Source organism: Pangasianodon hypophthalmus, chromosome 15 (genome assembly GCF_027358585.1).
Source record: "Pangasianodon hypophthalmus isolate fPanHyp1 chromosome 15, fPanHyp1.pri, whole genome shotgun sequence".
In the NCBI taxonomy this organism is placed as follows: Eukaryota; Metazoa; Chordata; class Actinopteri; order Siluriformes; family Pangasiidae; genus Pangasianodon; species Pangasianodon hypophthalmus.
In genome coordinates, this window is record NC_069724.1 from 726,238 (window position 1) to 745,568 (window position 19,331).

Sequence of the window (19,331 nt, forward strand, 5' to 3'; positions counted from 1 at the left end):
GAGACAATGCAGAGTTCAATCATCAGGGCTTAGTATGACAAAGTGTCAGTTTTACAACTTTAACTTTAGAGAATTGAGCTGGTTACTGTCATTTTTTTCTGCGGGTCTCGACTGTTTATGTCTCAAAATGCCTAATTATTCTCTTTTTTTTTTTTTTTTTTTTACAATTCAGTGAAAGTAACCTAACCACTCTAGACTTTGGCATCAGGACCCTCTTGTCATATCTTTCTTTTTATCAGATGTAGTCCCTGGAGCTTGCCATTTTTATTAGTGCCAAAATCTGACCAGACATTTCAGCTGTGTACAGACTATCAAAAACTGAAAGCAATCACAGTCTCAGACTCTTTTCCATTACCGAGGACAGACGATTGTGTTTAGAACACATGTTAGATTTTTAAAAGGTTACTGAGAGGTTCCATGAACCCCTAGGGCTCAGAGTTTTCAGCTTTTATTTCACCCGACTCATTTCTTCAGTATACGGTGATGCTGTTTGGCCTTAAATATGCACCACCTTCTTTTTCAAAGGTTTGTCAATTCTGTTTTTGTATAGAATGTACCTAATTTTACAGCTTTTTAGACAATCTTGTAGTTTAGTAAATGGACGGAGACAACCATTTGGAGTTGCTAAGATCTGTTTTTAGTTGAATAGCTCAAGCCAAGTTGTCTTTGAACCTGTCAGAATGTGAATTTGCTCAAGCTACAGGTAGGACACATTCCCGCTCTTGAGGAGAATTTAATACTATTGTGCAGTTTCCAGCTCAGAAAGCGAGCCATGAGTTACAGGAATTTTTGGTTATGGTTGGATATTGCCACAGTTTTTCCAGGGATTTTTCCAGGGTAGCTGAACCCCTTACTGCTTTGCACTGAAATGTTGCATGTATTAATAACTGTGCATCCAGTGAAGCTAAACCAATCTCACTAAAAAGCCCTGTATTTATGCATGTGCTGTGAAAATATTCCTCTGCAGGGAGTAATGGTGAATATGCTGTTATACTGCTTAAGCATGCAGCATATTGTTAGAGGGTGAAATGTTTGTGCCATTATGATCCTGATATGTGATTTGATTTCTGAAATATTGCTTTCACAACACTTAGTGAGTTAGAGGTCCTGGACTTGATACAGAAAATCATCAGAATGGATATTGCATAAGATAATTTGATTATAAAGTTGGAAATGACTGAATCAGAACTCAAACGCTGACCCTCGAACCATTGCATAAGTCCAGATATAATTCTGAAGTCTCAATACAGATCCGTGCAATGTTTAGTGTTTATTAACTCCTTAATACTCAACTGTGGATACGACTGTTAGAACCTTCATCTGTCTTATTTCAATAGTTACTTGTTTATTAAATTCTCAACAGCAGCGTATGTTGTGTGAAGAAATGTGTCATAATGGAAATCTTCTATGTGTGGAGATGGGACTGTGCAGGTCACTCCTGCCTTTTTTCTTTTTCTATTTTTGCTCCAGAGAGTCACATTCCTCTATGAACAATCACTGAACAAAAGTGGCAGATTAGTTCCTGTTAATCTTAATGTTCCAGCGCTGGAGGTTATAGCAGTTTATATCAGTTCTCCTGGTAGGACTGACAGAGAGAACAGATTTTCCCCCACAATGATGCTTTCCATCTCCTTCTTTCTTGAAAGAATATTTTGCAGATTGAATGAAGTGTGGATGAAAATTTTTTGTCAGTGTGAATCTAAAAGTATGTCGAACCTGATTAGTGTTGCCTTTCACTTTGTCTTCTGTACCATTTCTAATTCCTATAAAATACCTTTCACATACCTATAAGAGTATTCTCTTGCTGAGAGGTTGGTAGCCAGGAGTATTTTTACATGTTGGCACCACCTGTCCTTGCTAAAAGGGATCTGGTAACAGAGTGGAGGAGGAGTGCTGCCATGAAGACCACAAATATTCCTGGGTGGGTGGATTCACTCTATTTATACCTAGTATGAATGCGTGGCCTGTATTAAAGCACTGGAATGATCACTGTCTTGTGAACTTGAAGTGATATAGAAGTTTCATTCAGTGTTGGATGTTCTGGGAACACCAGTATCATAGAAACTCAACTGTGCTCTGTTTTGTGCTCATTTACAATGTTTGCATTTAATCCACTTATTATCTATGACAGGTGTTAAATAGTCCCAAATCGGCATGGTGGCTTGGTCGTTAGCACGTTTGCCTTACACTTACTGGACTGGGGGTTTGAACCTCGCCTCTGCCCTGTGTGCACGGAGTTTGCATGTTCTCCCTGTGCTTCAGGGTTTCCTCCAGGTACTCCGGTTTCCTCCCCCAGTCCAAAGACATGCATTGTAGGCTGATCGGCATGTCCAAATTGCATGTAGAGTGTGTGATTGTGCCCTGCGATGGGTTGGTGCCCCGTCTAAGGTGTCCCTGTGTGTTCCCTGGGATAAGCTCCCCTATGACCCTGTGTAGGATAAGCGGTATGGATGGATGGATGGATAGTCCCAAACCAATAGTATCAGAGATTACAGTTAGGAGGAAGAACCTTACATTTAGTAACTCACCGTGGCTTTTTGACTTCCCTTGTTATTTATTAAATATATATGGTGTGAGTTCAGATGGTTTCCAAGAGTTCCTCATTTTGCTCTAACAATATCACTCTCAGCCTTAGTTAAGCATTAAGGTTAAGCGCAATAACACTTTCAGCACTTAGTTAAGGTGTTCCTGCTAAATCACTACAGTAATATGGGGAAAAAAAGATACAACACAACTTGCTGCCAGGACCTCTACTCCACTGACAAAGTCATGAACAAAACCTTATTTGCATTTGTAAGGAAACAGTGTTTGAAGAGGCATTTTGTAGTAGTTGCGGAGGAGGTGGCTGGGATCACCTAAACACAACAAAAATCTGCCCTACCCTGCTCTTATTGGAGTTAATCCAGCCTGTTGACATGTTCCTCACTTCACTAACTCCAAAAGATGATCTATGGTGGATGAAAAAGGGCCAGCTTTTGGTTGTTGTTTTTTCCTCTTTTGCACTCAACACTTTTGTTTCTTTTAAATTCAAAGCGATTATGGGATTTTTCATGAGGTGCAGAGCAAAAGGGAGCAGCACTCGAACGCTAGCGTGATGGTGCTAATAGAGGCAATTATACATGCGGCCATGGCCTCATTTGGCACAGACTGTCGTCCTCCTCCCCTGCTGTCTATCATTATTTATTTCCACCTACTCTTCTTCATTTGCTGCCCCCTCCTTTTCACCATCATACACTGCTGCTACCCGTTTTCCTTTCCTCCGTCCATCTGTCTCTCCTTAATGTTGTGCTCACATGCAGTGAGGAAAGATTGCTAGCAGCCTGCTACTTGTCTGCTGCAGCCACAGGTGTGTAGAGAAGCACTATGGAGAAATCAGTGGTGTAAAGGCTAAATGGCCTGAAGGTTGTGTTTGCTGTCAGTGGTAACATCTTCGCCATAGCAAATAGCGTGATGTTGATGTATTTCCCGGATTTCAGTATGTAAAGATTATGGTATAACCTTTAACCTTGTTAAGAGAAGACAGAGAAGAAAGAGGGTGGTTTAAGGTCATATATAGACTATAGGGTAGTCACTGTCAAATGTAGGTACCACTTGCTGCTAGTTCCTTTGGATCTAGAGCATGTACAGTATGCTCAGTTCTTTACCAAGCTGGGCCTGAAAAGTGAATCTGAGTAGGAGATGAATGGAAGACAATGCAAAGACACTACAAATACCTAGTGATGAGTTATGGACTGGTCAACACCCTTTCTGTATTCCAGGACTTAGTTATTGACATACCATGGGAATTAATGGATTTTTTATAGCTCATATTGACAATATCACACACGATGTTTGTCAAGTTCCATCGAAGCTCCTTGAGAGCAAACCATAAGCCAAACTGGAAAAAGGTGAGTTCCAACAGCCCGACTTTTATAGATTATTCCAGGGCTTTAGATCCATGGCAGCCCTTACTAAAAGGACAGACATTAAGACATCTCACAAAAACCAGTCCCCTAAGTGCCGTTTGTCACACAGGCGGACGTGCTATCCATTTGTTTCCTGCTCCTAAAAACTGAACTCATTGGAAAGAAATTATAAAATGGGAGACAAAGAGCTCCTTGCCACCTTGAGTAATGGAGACACTGTCTAGAGGGTGCTGAGAACCCATTCCTCATTCTCATAAGAATATTGAGAATGTCAAATGTTAAATCCCCTGACAAAGCTGCCAGGCTCTGTTCTTTATGCTCACCTTGGAAAAGGTCAAGCTCCAAAAAAAAACAGTCAAGTGGATTCACTCTAAACAAGGTATATCAGGGTACTATGCCCAGTCTAATGAGCAAGTCAAGCAGCTCAACCAAGAGATCTGCAGGTCTTACAGTACCAGCAGGGAGAGCTGGTTGGGTCGCCTGTCCGAGGTCTGGTCTGGCAAACCCCCAGCCTCCCAGCCAGCAAAACTCTCAGTCTTCCAACTAATGAACAGCACAGAACATTCTGGTATTATGTCTTGGCTCCTTTGGCTACTGGGATATACTCTGTCTTTTTAGAGTATCTTGGAAATTCTAGCATATGCAAGAGTTCTTAGCCTCTGTAATTCATCCTGACATAACTGTGTACCTGACCAGTTTGACTTCTGTTTTTGGTTTGTCCCTGTACCTTGTTTTTTTTTTTACCTGAGTACTTAAGTCTTTCGTGTTTTGCTCCTTACCTGGTTTCTGTATATAAACTTTCAATAACTTTTTATGAGTTTTGTCAACCTGGACAACCGGATTCCACACTTAACTCCGGAGTCTGAGCCAGTGTTACAGAAATATTATCGGGCCATTTAGCTTTTTTGTTTTGTCATCGGTTAACTTAAGAAAGTAAAAAAACATCCAGTGTGTCATTATCATATGAAAATGCCAAATTATAGCACACAGGAAAAGCATATAAATTAGAAAAAAGGACCGAGGCATTGCTAATTGAGACACCCAACAGACACACAGAATTTTCTTTTAGATAAATAATATGAAACCAATTCAAACAGTCACTGAAATACAATTCTATTAATTAAGATGGAAGTTAGTCAGTTGTATCAATGTTTGCACTGAAGTCTAGAAATTTCAAGTAGAAACATCTCCATAATCAGTGTGCATTAAGATGGTATTTAATCTCTTAGACGAGCAGTCTTGCTGCTATGTTTTTTAATCGTTTTAATCAACAGCATGACCACCTTCTAGCCCAGTGAGGCTTGGGGAGTTAAATGTTTTTTTCTTGTTTGTTTTCCTTGGGTCTAAGACAAGTATCAGTTAAAAAAAATAAGTGTACATATTCAGAACCAGCTTGGAAACATGATGGCAGCCCAAGTTTATGTGTAAAATGAAGATTGCCCTGATTATTTTGTGCATTTATTTAAAAAATGGCTTCACCAGTTGAAAAGATGAAGATATTGCATGTCTGAATCAACGAAGCAAAGCCATGCGTACCAGTCCTCGAGATAATGCGGTGCAATGAACCGGCCTTGAAATGCGGCTCCAACAGGTTGGGAACTCGGGGCGATAATGGCTGCCACCTGCAGAACCTCTTCAGCTGAACGTGAGCTGCCCATCTTTTCCCAAGTTCCCTGCAATGTCTGACTTGATTAATAGTTTGATAGAACCAGAGGAGAGGGGAGAAGGCTGTTTTCGATCATATTCACATAACTGAAATTAATGTAGAGCTAAATATATATACAGTAAATGTAGCTAAATTGGTTTCAATCAAGATTATTAGTAGGATCAGACACACACATTACCTACGTGACATCCTTGGATATATATATATATACTCTTTATTCTTTTCAGCTATTTATAGATGTCCTTTAGAAAGGCCCTGGCTATGTGACTCAGGGTGCTAATAGCGTGAGTGTGTGATTAGGGGGCATTATCAGCTTCTCCATCAATGTCACACCACTTATGGCCTCATCCATCTGCCACTAAGTTAACCATACCTAGACTTTGATCTCTAGGTTCAGTCTTATGCATTTGCACATCTCTGGACACTGGGTCATGCCCGGTGTGTGGAATCAGACAGTTGTTATTCTGCTCATATGGCTAGTGTGATGTGACTGAAAACACAATTTCAAGCTGTAAATTTAAATGTAAGACAAACTGATAATCCCAGTTTAATGACACCTGAGGTTATCACAGTGTCAAATAAACAGTATGATGTTGAAATGAAAGTGCTTGGCTTTATATCCATCATACGGTATAATGAGCTTAAAGTGTTTTATCATTCGGTTGGACATTCCTAGTGGTAGTGTGAGAAAATGTTTTGAGAGGGATGACAATTACCGTGTATACGATTGCTCATTGAACTTAGTATAATAGATTTGTGTCTGTTGTCCGAATTTCATCCAAATGGAACTTTTATAATGTTATGATCATGTAGCAAATAAATCAAGCATTATCTCTCACATAGTCTTACGTTTACTGTGTTATGGTTTTTGCACCAACAGAAACGATGGTGAGAATCCTAAAAGACACAAATACCCTAAACCAGAGGTACTCAAATCTAAATCTTTTATGGTCCACTGGGCTGAAGGTCCACGCAGATGTATGTCCCATGATCCATCAAGTACAGAACTAATGTATGTAGACAATAAAAACACCAAAATGTTTGGATTCTCTCATCTGGTTAATTTTTTTTGGTTCTCACCTCCGTGTTCTGTGGGTAATGTTACTCAAAATACATTTGCTTTGTTTCATAGTGGCGCTTAACATTACCACTCTTAACCATCGCCACTGTCTCGTTGCAAATGAAGCACGTAGGTTTGGTGTTCCTTCAGGGAGAATAAATGCATACGTGTCTGTCCAGTCGTCTTTAAACACACGGTTTTCACTGGCAACCTTCTGTTTCTTCGGATCTGACCATTTGGAACATGCCATTTTCAAAGCTCTTTTGACATTTACTAATTTGCTAATGCCACTCGCCAAAAGAAATTAGCTACCTGACAAACGTCAAACACTGAAATGTTTTTATATTAGGAACGGAGACTGTTTAAATACAGCGTTGTCATACACTGCTCTGATTGGACGTTGTTGTCACATGCCAACAGTTAAGAACCCTTACGTCATTTTAGCAGCTTTGAAGAAAATGTAATATCTGAAATGTTATTATTTATTTCTGTATTAATCAAATTGATTTACAAATGGTGAAATGCTTCTTATTAAGCCATATTATTCACCATTTACCATTCCAGCAAAGGAGAAAAACTCCAGTTAATCAAGTATAGTGTGTGAATGTAGTGTATAATCACCCAAAAAATGTTTAATGGTGATGAAGGAATTGAAAAAGTAGGCTATATGAACATAGAACATGTGAGGAACTTCTGTTCAAGGCTGTGGCATTTGTGGAATGACATGAAAGATGGTAGTAATTATACACAGGTCAGTAGATGAAGTCTAGATGGAGAGATGGAGTTGACACAGCACTCTCGTAAACCACTCATGCTCACATTCATGTTTTCCTCTTGCTTTTGGGGAATGTTCCACTCCCCTGAACATTAGCAATATAGCAGTGTCAAAGTTCATTAAATTATTAATGCACACTGACATTCCTATTTCTATTTAAAGAATATTGATGAAGTGAAGTTTCTGTCTGGCTCATCTTTTGGCTCTGTTCATTTACAGCTTAATTTCAGTTTTATTTGTATTCAAAACAATAGACATTGTCAGAAAGCAGCATTACATAAATCTAGGTGCAGATTTAGATCCCTCATGAGGAAGCCAGAGGCGACAGTGGGGAGGAAAAAACTCCCTGAGATGATGATGAGGAGAAACCTTGGAAACAGACACTGGGCTGGGAGTTGTTCTGTCCCAGGTGGTGGAGTGGGAGGATGCCTGGTGCTGTGATTAATTCGGAAATAAAAATTAACATCAACAAGGTGTGTCTGGCCATCATGTGTCTGTTACTGCTTATGCAGCGCTCTTTCAGCCTGTGTTCAAACCACACTCAGACTTTCTCTGTCTTCAGAAGGGGGAGTTAGCTGCATGTCGGGTACGGGGGGTTTGTAGCAGGTGAGGGTGTGGTTTAGCATGGAGCAGAGCAGTGAGCTGAGTGAGTGAGTGCGTGTGTGTGTGTGGCCATAAATAAAGCCAAATCCGAGCTAAAAACAGCAAGCGAGTTGGAACGCTGCAACACTGCTTGGACGTTTTACATTACTGACTGATTATATGCGTTCATGTGCGTTCCTACCGAGCAGCTGCTGCTTCTCTAAGAGGCGTTCTGCCCAGGTACAAACTCCTTGTAGCGTCAGCACACCATTTATTCTCTGCTCCATCTGTCAGATAATGGTGCTGATCATTTACCAATTACTGGAAATTAAAGTTCTCACTCTGCTGGCCATCTTCTGGGTATTCTGGTCTGTTAAGAAGCTAAAGAATCCCACTGTGCTTAATATATCAGGTACAACATCTGCTTGTAGAGTAAAAGGGAAGTTTCAGCCACAAGCTATAAATCTCAGTCTGGCTAAAATACAGCATAACCTTGACATTTGTCTAAAACCATTTGTCTATTTCTGTGTGAGCAACATCACATATTTATGATACGGCAACATCTGTTAGAAGCGCTTAGCTTCTGAACAGGGATTTGATAAGTCTTGAAGGACCGCTTGAGTTTGGAAATGGAAAGATATAAAACTACAGAAGAGATGATCTCACGCCCGTAAACCTGAAGGATTCATTCTACTGTTACATAAACAACAGTTCAGTAGTATATACTGTATGTGCTTAAGGCTAATCTAGTCAAGGACAGAGTGTGTATAGACTGGAATTAAGATGATGTACACACATATGCTTGCAAATGCAAAATATCTAAGAGAAGAACGAGAAGATGTGTAGAAGATGTGTAATTGTAGATGTGTAGAAGATGTGTAATTGTAATCGTGTAAGATCTTGTACTGCATCTTGACACATACAATGTTGAATAAATCTGCAAGTATTTATTGGAAATATGGTTTTGCTGAGTTGGTATAGCCGGTCGCATTGCCGACTCACAGCTCCAGAGACTGCAGTTCGATCCTGAGCTCAGATTACTGTCTGTGCAGCGTTTCACATGTTCTCTCTGTGTCCATGTGAGTTTCCTCTGGGTTCTCTGGTGTCCTCCCACCTCCCCATAACAAGCTAATAGATGTATCGGCTACACTAAGGTGTGAATGTGTGTGTGCACGGTGTCCTGGCTTCTCATTACAGGTGAATTCTCGCACCTTACGCTCAGGATTGTCTGGGATAGACTCTGCATCCACTGTGACCCTGATCAGGATTACTAAAGATGATGATTAAATGAATGAATTGATAAAAAAATAAATAAATAAATCAAGTATGGCTCGAGGATAGGCTGCAGATCATGACAAGTGATATAAGGTGAGAGCAGTGAAAAGCCTCCACTTTGTGAGAACTTCTGAAAGTCTGCTCAGTCAAGGAGAGCCGGAGTACGTTGTACTAAATGACCTGCCGCATACTGTGTTCCAGTCCTGACAGAAATGCAGCAGATACATCAGTGCCAATAACAGTGTTTCCAAGAATGTCTGTGCCTTAGAGAGCAGATATTTCAAGACTTTTCTTATTATAGGTGTTATATTTTTAGAGAGCATTGACTTTCTAAAAAAAAAGATGTGTCTAATAAAGAATATTTTAGTAGGAAATGACTTGAGTTTATACATTTTACATTTTGTCCTTGGACACTATAAATAATTAATTTCAAAAATGTCATATTATCTTTAGAAACGGTAGTATCCTGGGTTAGTGAAAACTATTTGGCTGTGCAAAACAGTAACTTCTGCTCGCAGGCATGAGAATGTGACGGCCGTTCAATTTCTCTAACCATAATTGCATTTTTTAAAAATTGGAGCCCATTATATTTCGACTCAACAGTCTTGCCTAAAAGCGTTTTCCTCTTTAGAGACGTAAATGAGGACACAGAATGCAAATGTATGCAGACATTCCCAATAAAATTAGGACTGATGTTAATTTCCTAACTGCATTGCACTCAACCTATAATTGTAGGAATTTTTGTTTCTTTTAAAAACAACCTAGCTGCAGTCATTGCTGAGACTTGAATTATAATTTTTTTTTAATTATATTAAATTATACAAGTTCATAAAAATTAGCATTTTGCTTGTGTATTTTCAAGCCTGTCTCAGAGCATGCGTGTGGAAGTTTTGGAGTCTTCTGTCACTTTTAATGAGTCCCAGAGGAATTATGATATGATTTCTCAGCGGTTCCTGCTACCTTTTCAAGAAAAGGCTTAAGAAAATAGAGGAAGGGGAAAAAAAAGCTCTGTGCAAATATGAATACAAGCTTTTCAGAGTAGGGTTAGTTTGTTGGTCATGGCTAGTTAAATGAAGAAGTCAGGCCAGAAGTGCGACATGTTTGTTCAGTGCCAGAAAAGCAACAAGGAAGGCAGGAGATTTATCAGTAAATGTGTTTGTTCTGCAATAATAAACGTCTTGTTTCTATTTAAATGAATTTATCAAATATACATTGCAGCAAATGGAACAGAGTGGGTTTAATGATGCAAAGTAAAGTAGAATAAATATCTCTAAATTATATGTAAATTTATCACTGTCCCAACAATACAAACAGTTACACAAGAGAACAGTATCTTGCAGATTCAAAACAATCCATACATTTTTGAGAGACAGACTTTAAAATCAGCATCTTAGGCATTAATTACACCCGTGTCTTTTTAGGTATTGAATATTTCCAGAAGCATAAGGCTATAAAGAAAGACACAAACACAAAATATGGCTCCTGTTTCATGGCTGGAAAATAGATAAACCTAATCAAGACAACTTCACAACAGAGAAACACACAGCAGGGCTCTCTGAAGGCTGGCATATGGCACAGCAGTAAAGTCAGTCTTGCTTCAGCTAAGCGTGGAGAATGGCACGATGCTCGGTAGGAACGAGAGAAGCCACAGTCGTGCAATAACTAAAAATCTCCAAAATCTCCTTCACTGATTGAATTTTAGCTGACATCACAAAAAAAAGTTCTTCATGCTGTGGCTCACAAATCACATGGGTTAAGAATTCTCATTACTCATAACCTCATAACCTGTAAAAATCAGTTCAGTACACTGTTTATTACGCTCAGACGCGACACAAGTGTAAAGTCTTTCAATAAGGAATCCATAATCCGTATTTCTTTTAAATACCGTTCACCTTCTTGAAAAGTTGCCAGTCACAGTGGCACATAACAAGCATTTATTCTGATTCTACCCTAAATCCAGCATTTCTACAGGCATTTCCTGGAAGCTTATCATTCTGAAAATATTGGAACTATCTGAGAATTACTAGTTCCTGTATCTGTACATAGACAATGTCTATTAATTATGGCCTCTGTTTAAAAAATTAAATAGAGAATAAAGTCATAGTATATGCTATTACAAGAAAAAAAAGTCAATATTTTGAGAACAAAGTCATAATACTGTGACACAATGGTGTGTATCAGAGCAATGAATCTCAACGAATATAAAGAAATACTTTACAAATAAAGTAATATTCAATTTTCTGAGCACCAGATTATTATTACTATTAGTATTAGAACTTTGAAATGAACTCTGCAAGAAATTGAGTTTATTTAGAAGAAAGGACCACACAAACATCTGCAGCGTAACAGCTGGAACTCCGGTGCACTCAGTGCAGCAATCAAGTCCACAGTGTGTTATAGAATATAGACTCTCCATAAGGCTTCAGTTTATTGCACATATGAGTCCATATGACATAACACACTGGGGACTCGGAGTGTGCCGGAGTTCCACTCCTTCAGGATCGATCATTTTGATTATCGTTCCCCTACATACCTTCACTGAATGACACACAGATGTGACCGTCGATATCCTTGAAAGTTTCCACTGCCTGCGATTTCTTCTTCAAACCATAACTTCACCAAATCCTTCACTTCCCTCATTTAACATACAAGCGTCATATGCATGTACCATTTACAGTCATATTATTATGATTTTATTCTCAAAATATTGTCACTTTTTTTCCTGAAAAAGTAAATTTCTTCATACTTCCTTCACAGATTGAAAGGAGATGTGTGCAAAATTTTTGACAATTGCTAATGACATACTGTAGTAAATGCTGGATTCTCCATCAGCTCAACAACACATTGCACCTCACTGACACACAACATTCGCTTACTCATCTTCAATAACGGCGCTGGATCTATCCCAGAGTCTATCCCTTGACACAAGGTTGAACGTACAAGACCTGCACAAAGCACATTAGAAATACTTAACGCAGGAAATGCTGAGGAGATAATTAGCTGAAGTATGAGAGTAGATGAGATACAGAAGGTGGGGCGCTGAAAGGAAATAACATGGAGCTCTTTCTGTTTGTGGGCTATTAATGTATTTCACTATCGCTCCTAAATAATACACGAGTATCATCTGAGAATAAAATGTCCGAAGAATATCAGAAATATCAGGCCGCTTCGCCGAATCACGCCACTCTGAACAGCACAGGCCGAAGTGTGTTATTCTTTCCATAAAGCAGTGATAGTCCACTTCTGAACTGATGTATGCTGATGTATGCACACAACAATCTCATTAACACACCACTAGGAAATATATGCAGTAAATTTTGCTAATCTATATTCTGTGAGATGGCTGGAATGCGCATTTGGCACTGTTGCAATCATTTTGAGGATTTGACTTTGAGGATTAGTCTCACTCCAGGAAAGAGCTGGCAGTCAGTGGAGAGAGATGGCACGGAAGACAGAGTAGTGCGCTAGACTGGATATGCCGAGGAAGACGACAGATACGTGGCACCCGGGCTTTACTGCCTGGGAAAGTGGGAAAGTGTTTCCTGACAAAGCCTCAACATCTCAGACATAAGTTTTTAAAATGGGTTTGTTTCATCAGTTACTGGCTTTTCAGCATTATCTACACTTTAACACAAGATGTTAGATATTTGCCCTTTTTCATCTTTGAAGAGATCCAAGCACAACTCCATAAATCAATACATTGTCTTTCCACACAAAAGATTAGCGTTGTTAATCCGTGCCTCAGTAGAACACTCAGAAATCTGCCCCAGGTTCCTTATCTCTTCTTTCTTGAAAAAGACGGCAAACAGATGATTTCTGTACGTCTAATGCACTGGCTGTGCTTCCACAATCCTGTGCTTTGTTTAGAGCAATTCTATATCGAATCTATACAACAGTATTTTGATGCTAGATGCAATTATCAATTTAACACGTTCTGAAATTAGCAGAGCAATTAGGGATCTTATTATTATTAATAATAATAATAATAATAATAATAATAATAATAATACAGGTTTTCTAATAGGAAATTCTACTCATTTAAACTTAAAGATATTGTAATGGACAGTAGGATAATTTCATACGAACGTCTAGAATGAACAAAGTATTAACATTATTAAATAAATATCTATTTACTGACCATTATGTACTGGCTCTGGAGAAGCTAGAAATGTAAGAAAAAGTAAAAATTCATCTCCTAATTTACTTTTTCCTTTTTCTTTTAGATATGTCACATCTCTGCAAAATATGTGCAGTAATTTACCTACATCTTTAGACTAACTTAAAGTACGAAAAGAAACACAAACAAATAAATGAACAAATGCTAATACACTGATTTAATCTTTTATTTAGTTTAGTTTCTGTCCATTCTCCTGGATAAAACAGGGTTGTTGTTGTTGTTGTTGTTGTTGTTGGATGAAAGTTACAATTTTAATTCCACGTCAATTCTGCAATTTTTGCTGTACTTGAAATAAACAGCAAAATAATTATTTTTTAAAAAATAAACTATTAACTTATGACTGAAATGAATCAATAATATTCCATTTTCCTGATATATATTTAATCAATTATGTATTGTGAAATTAACTGAATTAATCAGAGGAAATCATTAAAAAATCATGAAATGTTGTAAGGCTGTTCATTAATATCTAAATTAAACCTAATAATAATTAATTCTAATAAGATACCAAGTCATAATTTCAGAGGCATTCTCATTCTTATGCAATGCTACACCTTAAAAAGAGTTGATATTATGACTTTATGGTCAAGGATGTATGTATGTATGTATTTATGTATTTATTTTATGCTTCTGTGTCATGGTAGCACCCAAAGGGCACTGAACTACATTTCCCATCAGCCTTAGCATGTCACATGTCCTAAATCCCATCATCTCGTTGCACCCTGATTTAGAAAGCTTTATAAGTTCTAGTTTGCAGGCACGTCTTTGTCAAACTTTTGTTGATGTCATGTTTGTGTGTTGCTGCTTGTTCCATAGTCTCACTCATCATCTCCATGTTTTGCCTCGTGTCTCTGGTTCAGATTTTTGATTCTTGATTTTCTCAGTTTTGTTGTTTGTTTGCACCTTTTATCATTAAATCTGCACTTGCAGATTTATTATCCACCGCTGCCGACTCTGTGTTCGTGACGCTCTGTCACTAGGTGTTTTCAGGTTGTCCATCCATGCGTCCACGGAGAGATTCTTGTTAGTGAGATCCCAAGAGCGAGTGGTTGAATGTTTGTAGGATTTATACAGAATTATCATCATGAGCAGCAGATGAACTGCTTAGAAATTGAAATTGATCCAAAGGTCACAGGAAGGTCAAGTGTTAAATAGTTTTTCTTCAATAGCTTCCTTCCTGTTTGATGTATATTTAAGGGTATTTCTGGCATAACAGTTAAGCTAAAATGTGACCTCTTAGAACTTCACGTTGAGTAAGATGAACGGCTCTTCTGTGGTTGGTCAGATTATTCTCCATACAGTATTTTATTTTAAATATTTGTCAGGATTGATTTGATGAACCCTGATCATGCAGTTTAGATGGAACTTTAGCTCATTATGTCAAAATCTTCTTTTTTAAAAGACCAGCTATGAGTTTCTGTCCCACTGATCAAACATTTTTATACTGAATGACACATTAATTCCAAACAATGAGTTTATTCCTGTTGATGGTGGTGTTGATGGGGCTCTAATTCCTGTTTAACTCAGAACAAGGAAAGGTCATGAGTCTACTGTTTTAGATTGTATTACTACACATTTGTTTTGTTGTTCTATCTAGCAGGTGGAATTTGTGTCTCTGATTTCACGATTCTCATTAAAGTTTAATGAACAGTGAATAAGAATGTGCTGAACTACACACTAATTTAACCTAATGAAGTTATTCCTCATCAGTCCTTAATCAAAACTAAATCCTTAACACGCAGTCAAGCTAGAATTCAGAGGGGTAAAACGAGATGGAGTTGCGTCGCATCCAGGGCGTGTTCCCGGATCAGGCCCGGTATTCCCGGGATAGACTCCTGATCCACTGCCACCGTGTCGCGGATAAATCACTTACTGAAAGTGAGTGAGAGAGTGGGAGAGAATAAAGTAAAGCAAAATGTATTTCTATAGCACACTTTGTACACAAATCAAAATGAACAAATATAAAAACAATTGAAAATAAATTAAAAAATTGAATATATAAGTTATTGTGAAATAGATTAAAAAAAAATAGGTAAAATTGCAGTTTGTGTTCGGTGCCATGTTTTTTTTCTAGCTCTTGTTTCAGTCTGCGTATGATTCGTGTTTTGTCTTTGTTGGTCTGTTGTCTAATTAAAAAGCTGCTTTGCATCCTTAAATAACAGTATTTAAGAAAGCAGAAAAAAAAGATAAAAATGCGATGGAATTAAAGTGCAACACTGTCCCTGAGAGCTAAAAATCACAGGTTTAACTGGAAGCTTGTTTCGAAACAGAAAAGTTTTCAGTGTTGTTTTTAAGACGTTTAATCTCAGGGCACTTCTGAGGCTCTGTGACAGCTGGTTCCATCTCAGAGCAGCGTAAAAGCTAAAAGTCGCTTTCTGTGCTTTAGTGTTTACCTTCAGCACTGGCTTCCTAATGACCTGAGAGTCATGCTAGGCTCATAGTGCTGGAGTTTACCTGACAGGTGTGTTTCTTCTAATCCATGTAGTGATTTACAGATGAGAAGAAGTACTTTTAAGGGGAATTCTGGAGCAAGTGTCAGGATTTAATGCTGCAATATATTGTACTCGTAAAAACATGACCTCCAGCACGGAAAAACGCAATGGAACGATCATTCAACTCTGAATTCTCAGTTGGAAACTCGACGAACATCCACCTGGACACAAACACACCTGCTGCCAAAACAACATGGCAGCACACACACAGCCAACCATAACCTGAATTCCCTTTGCATCATTTTATACAACTTTATTTTAACAACTTTGCAAGTTTGGATTTGTAACATCATTGCACCATTATGACAATTTTTATGAGCAAAGAAGAATAAGAGAGAATAATTACTCATCTTATAAGTCGCTTCTCATTGCTAATGGTGCAGAAATAATTCACGTAAATCTTATTCATATATTTATCAAATTCAGAGGTGAGCCATACAAATATGATGTTGCTCTGAGCATCCATGATTTTCCGAACTGAAGCACTGGAACGTGTTTAGATCAGAACTCTGGAATCTCAAGCATAAGGTTTGTTCCCTTCTTTTGGTTCAAGTGAGAACTCTGGAAGCTGTGTTTTGAATCATTTGAAGCTGTTGAAGGGTGCAGTAATTAAGTTTCAATCACTAACTCCTTACAAAGAGTTTAAAGATGATTTTTTTTAAAGCTCAAGAGAAAGCGTATGTGCCTCATTCACACAACACTCAATGTTCCTGATGTTCCTGATCACTGGTATTATTTTTACAAACCAAGATTATATTGCAGGAAGGCAGTCTACAGTACTATGGGCAAAGAATACACACACACACACACACCCACACACACACACCAGGTGGTTTCCAAAAATATCCTCCACATGTGGACAGCGTACTCACCCCATTACCTTTTTATAATATGTTTAATTAAGTCTGCATGCCTGCGATTAAGATCTTAAACATCCATATAGACGACTAATGGGTCCAACAAAGAGCAGGCGTAGATGGCGTGAATCATTTGTGACATCTCGAGTAGCATTTGCATAATTCATGCAAATGATCTGAAATAGCATAATTAAAAATCTGACATGAATCAGTGTGGTGAAATAGTGCAGATCTGTGCAGATGGAGGCTAAAACACAAAAAGACGATGCTTTAGTGACGGCTCTCAGCAAACCCAGCCAGTGTAATCAGATTCATTAGGAGCGCCATGCAGGGTGAATTAAGCTGGAAATCGTTATTCCACCTCAGATGGTGTCGGAGCAGCTTTAACAAGCTAATGAGAGAGAGTAACTGGACCGAGCTGCTAAAACATTTTCCTTTCCTATTCCAAGCTGCTAGAAACTTCTGTTGTAAGGAAGCCAACACTTTGCTGCATTAGTGCTCAGCTCGTGTAAATTCACAGTACAGCTAGTCTGGCAGAGGAGCTCCTAATTTACACACACTTTCATTTCCACTTTGTTAATATGCTGGAAGCGGGATTACCTCGGAAGCAGGAATTCAGAGCTTGGAATGACGTCATTTTTGACCTCCGTATGTTCGAGCTACAAAGTGGTGAAAAAAACACGGATGCCTCCATGTTCGTCTTTTGTTAGCAATGATCTAGCTAGCTAACCGTGCTGAGTGATGTATATTTACCTCAGAACAGTGAAGTGTAGAGTCAGTGTTATAGATTTAACAAGTGAACATGTCTGTATGCTGATTTATCTAAAGATAAATACCTGGAAATACAGTATAACTCATTTAAACGTAAGAAGTGCTGCTGTGTTTACTGCTGATGCTGTGAGCGGCCATTTTGTTTTGACGTCACTCCCTGAACTCGGGGTTGAGGAGACCATCCCGAGTTCCCGAGTAGGATTAAAAGTTAAGAGTTTTCTTTGGTTTTTTTTTCAATTCGTAGGTCAGAAATTACAAGTTACGACCTTTAGGAATATAGCAGAGGACACAACCATGACCAGCCATCACCAACGAAGCGCATTCCTTTAACTGTAAAATAATTTCCACGGACCTCATCACTCCATGAACACAAACCAACTCCTTAAATATTAGACTCATTATTTTAAATGTGAACAAAAATATTTTAGATCTCTATTGGAGCCAGAGAGTTTTTTATCCATGAAACTTCCATTCCATTTTTATTAGATTCGAATTGACGTTATTTGTTCGGTTTATTGAGGTTTTGAATAATATAAGAACTTTAATAATAGCAGGTTGTGATTTCCACCACTGTAATAAAATAAAATTAAATAAAATAACAAAAACAACAACAACAACAAAAAAACCCAGATCCCTTGGCTATGCTTCACAGACCCCACTTATAAAATAATAAGATCAGCTGAACTGAACTGAACTGAAGTGTGAAATAAAATAATTGCAGACTATTTTCTCGCACCAGTTGACATTTATTGAGTGTATAATGTGTCCTGCTCTGCATTTAACTACTTGTAATAAAGTGCTTTAATGTAGCACAATTTCTAGAGGAAGAATGTGACTGAAAGCTAAACGTCATTCAAATCGATATCGGTTTCTTGTTGCTGTTGATAAATTAATAACTGACTTGTGCTCGAATGACAAATGAGTACGGACCCGCTTTCTTCTTTAGCGTGAGCTAAAATGTTAGTGATAACCTGTAAACTAGAGCTGCTCTATAACACATATCGTTCACATTAGTTACTTAAAATTAACTTTATACTGTACATACATATATACACACTTTACAATATTCTCAGTATTCTCTAAAGTATGCATTATTACTCTGATCTACTACATTATTACCTTTCATGCATAGTGTCCGCATTTAAGGCTGGAAATGTGGAAAAATCCAAATCTTTTTTTGCTTATAATTTAACACAAACCATTATCCTGATTTCTGTTCCAGTCTTTTTCCACTTTCTATTTTCTTTCTTTGTTTAAAACCTTTTTTTAAACTGCATAAATGTTGTACACATCAAGCATAACGTTATATTTTTTAATTCCGGTCATAAGAGTTAATTATTTAAGACCTGAATGTTAACAACTGAAGTAAAACATATTTATGAACACATTGCAATTTTTTTTCCAGGTACGTTTTTACCTCTTTTTATTGATGTCTTTGATGCACAGGATTCGTTGACATGAACAGACCATTTTCATTTTGTAAAATAAGAAACTTTGTTAAAGTTTTTAAGCAATTTTAAGTTATCAAAAGAATGTTTTTAAATAATAACAGTGTTTTTAAACAATTTATGCATTTATGCATGAAAAGGTTTAAATGATAAATAATTATTTCATTGTGAGATTGATTAATTTAGTTTTCATGTTGGTTGTTATGGTATTTAAATTTGATACGTGATGTATGTACCAGAAATTACTCATAATTACATCATACTTACTTAATATTTAACTTAGAGCATTATGGGTAATTTAACTATCATTTGCTGTTGTGAGA

General features: G+C 37.8%; 1 protein-coding gene across 1 annotated transcript in view; it reads left to right on the forward strand.

The window, feature by feature from the left end:
- Positions 1–19,331, forward strand: part of kctd16b (potassium channel tetramerization domain containing 16b) — a 46,966-nt gene that overhangs the window by 19,599 nt on the left and 8,036 nt on the right. The gene's annotated exons all lie outside the window — the stretch shown is intronic.